The sequence below is a fragment of the Ranitomeya imitator genome, chromosome 1 (genome assembly GCF_032444005.1).
Source record: "Ranitomeya imitator isolate aRanImi1 chromosome 1, aRanImi1.pri, whole genome shotgun sequence".
Classification (NCBI taxonomy): domain Eukaryota; kingdom Metazoa; phylum Chordata; class Amphibia; order Anura; family Dendrobatidae; genus Ranitomeya; species Ranitomeya imitator.
The window spans coordinates 817,375,413-817,379,704 of record NC_091282.1 but is presented as its reverse complement, the minus strand read 5'-3'; the positions used below and the strand labels follow the sequence as shown (position 1 = coordinate 817,379,704).

Genomic DNA, 4,292 nt, shown 5'->3' with positions numbered 1-4,292 from the left:
ATTGCACAACAACTTTTGCCTCTTTACAGTATTCACTGAAGGGGTTAATTAGTGGGACAATTTTATAGGTCAGGCCGTTATGGACGTGGTGATACAAAATGTGTACTTTTATTGTTTTTGTTTTATTTACATAAAGAAATGTATCTATTGGAACAAAACTGGATCACGTCGCGTTGTTCGGAGGGTCTCAGGGATGCTTCTTTATGCCACCAGGACGCTGCTATCTTGTTTGATCACAGTGTACCGGGAATTAAAGTGCTGGGAGTGGTCTGTGAGCGCTCCTGGCAATAAGGGTGGGGTGTCAGCTCTGAGAATCAGCTGACACCCAGCCGCACTCCCCCTGCGAGCACGGCTGATCGTATGTGACGTACTAATACGTCCATGAGGATTAAGTATCAGGTCACATGGATGGAATAGTACGTCGGAGGGCAGAAACAGGTTAAAAAATGTTGTCCTATATGACTTTTAAAACGGTCCAGGCTGTATGGATCACAGTGAATGGTAAGTGGCCACAGAAGGCCGACGTACACCGAGAAAAACTACTGGGACCAAATAAATTGGTTACATAAGCAATTATCATGTCTTTTTTGGTTCCTTTTTAAAAAAAATGTATTGTATTTTTGAACCATAAGAGGCACCCCAAATTTTGGTGAGAAAAACACAAAACATTTTTTGGGATAAAATGAGGATCTTACTGTCTGTATTTATGGTAGGTAACATGGGGAGCGGTGGATTGGGGTCACAGGAGGCGGAGTCTGTGCTGCATGAAACCAGTGGCGATGGGACAGTGCTGCAGGTCCTGGGTGGGAGGAGAGGGTGTCCCAGTGCTGCAAGGCTGCGGGTCCTGGGCTGGAAGAAGTGGTCAGGCTTCAGGAACCAGGCCGCGTGCGCAGACTGAGATCTCAGAGGACCTTCAGCCTCGCCCCACTTCTGCTACTGGCTTCCTGCAGCAGGGACTCTGCCTCCTGTGACCCCGCTCCACAACTGTGCCCCCCCCCCATAAGCTATATTCAGACTATAAAACACACCCCAATTTTCCTAACAAATATGGGGGTAAAAAGTGCATCTTCTAGTCAGAAAAATATGCTAAATGCTGCTGAGGACAGGAAATAAATTGTCAGTGAGATCTGAACAATCTAGTGCTGGTCAATTGGTGATGACTGTGCTACAGACCGTTTCCCAATAAATTGCAATGTGTGAACATGCCACAAGCTTTAGAAATAAAAATTCAACCCATAGTTCTCAGTTTTATTAAAAACACAAATAATGATAAATAATAATCTTTATTTTAATATACCGCTAACATATCCTGCAGCGCTTTACATTTTGCACACATTATCATCACTGTCCCCGTTGGGGCTCACAATCTAAATTCCCTATCAGTATGTCTTTGGAATGTGGGAGGAAACAGGAGGAAACCCACGCAATCACGGAGAGAACATACAAACTCCTTGCAGATGTTGTCCTTGGTGGGGTTTGAACCCCGGACTCAGGTTGCAGTGATAAATAAGTCAAACAAAAAGGAGAAAAATATAAATATATTTATACGTCTTTAACAATAAACTTAATAAAACAATATGTAGAACGAAACCACGTTAGAGATAAGTAACAAAAACAAAGCGCACAGGAGTGACAGCGCCCTCCTCCCCACCACAGCCCCACCAGAGACATCACCCACCTGCCGACACAGACACACGACATTTACAAATGGAACGAAAATCCAGCTTCTTGGAAATTGCTAAATTTATTGGAAAGTATATAAAAACGTGCTGAACTGCAGAGACGGCATAGAAACGGGTTTCAGACGCACATGGCCTCATCTGTGTGAATCGCGTGGCATTGCTGTCTCTGCAGTTTAGCACGTTTTCAGTAAGTTTTGTGATTTCCTATAAGCTGGATTTTCCTCACATTTGGCCCCAGGGATTCCCTGCTCTGTGCTCCTAGAGCTTGGGTCTATTGTATGTACAAGGGAGCTACATCACCCCGTGCACCTGGCAGCAAACCAATATGTCTGATCTCCCCCTCCCCCACACAGCCCCTCCTCCTGGTGACCCCTTCTCCCCCACACAGCCCCTCCTCCTGGTGACCCCTTCTCCCCCACACAGCCCCTCCTCCTGGTGACCCCTTCCCCCACACAGCCCCTCCTCCTGGTGACCCCTTCTCCCCCACACAGCCCCTCCTCCTGGTGACCCCTTCTCCCCCACACAGCCCCTCCTCCTGGTGACCCCTTCTCCCCCACACAGCCCCTCCTCCTGGTGACCCCTTCCCCCACACAGCCCCTCCTCCTGGTGACCCCTTCTCCCCCACACAGCCCCTCCTCCTGGTGACCCCTTCTCCCCCACACAGCCCCTCCTCCTGGTGACCCCTTCTCCCCCACACAGCCCCTCCTCCTGGTGACCCCTTCTCCCCCACACAGCCCCTCCTCCTGGTGACCCCTTCTCCCCCACACAGCCCCTCCTCCTGGTGACCCCTTCTCCCCACAGTTCCACATCATCCCCCTCATCATCTTCCCCTTACAGCCCAACGCAAGTAACATTAACCCTTTCCACATTGCATCCTCGGAGAACTCACACGAGTCCAGCGCCCTCATTCCTCTGTAGAAGGGCCCATGGTGCAGCAGCCCCTCATTTCCCGCTTCTACTCTCCAGCAGCCTCAGCAAAACGCAACCTCCAGCTCTCGGGTCTTCACTGGACTGAAGGATGCCCCGCCCCTTCCGGTGACATCATTACCTAAAGAAATCAACTCCGTTCTGAGTGAATGTGCGGAGGCAGTATGGGATAGTGGGCGGTGCTATGCTGATATCCAGAAATACAGCTTAACCATGATGCATTGCGTGACTAAGTGTTCTCCTAAACTCATAAACAATTAGATGCAAGTGACTGTATGTGGGGACAGTGTAATTCTAGGCCGGAGGGTGCAATAGGGAGAAGGCGGGAGTGATACATGAAAGTCGCCATAATCTAAAGTTCAGAGACATAGTGGACTATATATACAACATGAGTCACCACTGACGTCGTGCTCGCTTCGGCAGCACATATACTAAAATTGGAACGATACAGAGAAGATTAGCATGGCCCCCGCGCAAGGATGACACGCAAATTCGTGAAGCGTTCCGTATTTTATATCCCCCACAGTGATATCATTGTTTCCATATTATATGTCTCCCCCCACAGTGATATCATTATGTTTCCATATTATATGTCCCCCCACAGTGATATCATTATGTTTCCATATTATATGTCCCCCCACAGTGATATCATTATGTTTCCATATTATATGTCCCCCACAGTCATATCATTATGTTTCCATATTTTATATCCCCCACAGTGATATCATTATGTTTCCATATTATATGTCTCCCCCCACAGTGATATCATTATGTTTCCATATTATATGTCCCCCCACAGTGATATCATTATGTTTCCATATTATATGTCCCCCACAGTGATATCATTATGTTTCCATATTTTATTTCCCCCACAGTCATATCATTATGTTTCCATATTTTATATCCCCCACAGTGATATCATTATGTTTCCATATTATATGTCCCCCACAGTGATATCATTATGTTTCCATATTATATGTCCCCCCCACAGTGATATCATTATGTTTCCATATTATAGGTCCCTCCTCAGTCATATCATTATGTTCCCATATTATATGTCCCCCACAGTGATATCATTATGTTTCCATATTATATGTCCCCCAGAGTGATGTAATTATGTTCCCATATTATATGTCCCCCCCACAGTGATATCATTATGTTTCCATATTATATGTCTCCCACAGTGATATCATTATGTTTCCATATTATATGTCCCCCCACAGTGATATCATTATGTTTCCATATTATATGTCTCCCACAGTGATATCATTATGTTTCCATATTATATGTCCCCCCACAGTGATATCATTATGTTTCCATATTATATGTCCCCCACAGTGATATCATTATGTTTCCATATTTTATTTCCCCCACAGTCATATCATTATGTTTCCATATTTTATATCCCCCACAGTGATATCATTATTTTTCCATATTATATGTCCCCCACAGTGATATCATTATGTTTCCATATTATATGTCCTCCTCAGTGATATCATTATGTTCCCATATTATATGTCCCCCACAGTGATATCATTATGTTTCCATATTATATGTCCCCCAGAGTGATGTCATTATGTTCCCATATTATATGTCCCCCCCACAGTGATATCATTATGTTTCCATATTATATGTCTCCCACAGTGATATCATTATGTTTCCATATTATATGTCCCCCAACAG

At 45.2% G+C, this 4,292-nt stretch overlaps 1 non-coding gene across 1 annotated transcript; it reads left to right on the top strand.

Moving 5' to 3' along the window:
* The first annotated feature begins 3,016 nt into the window (after positions 1 to 3,016).
* Positions 3,017 to 3,123, top strand: LOC138660467 (U6 spliceosomal RNA). The gene has a single exon (XR_011317863.1). It is a non-coding gene; the product is annotated as a U6 spliceosomal RNA (small nuclear RNA).
* The last annotated feature ends 1,169 nt before the right edge of the window (positions 3,124 to 4,292 follow it).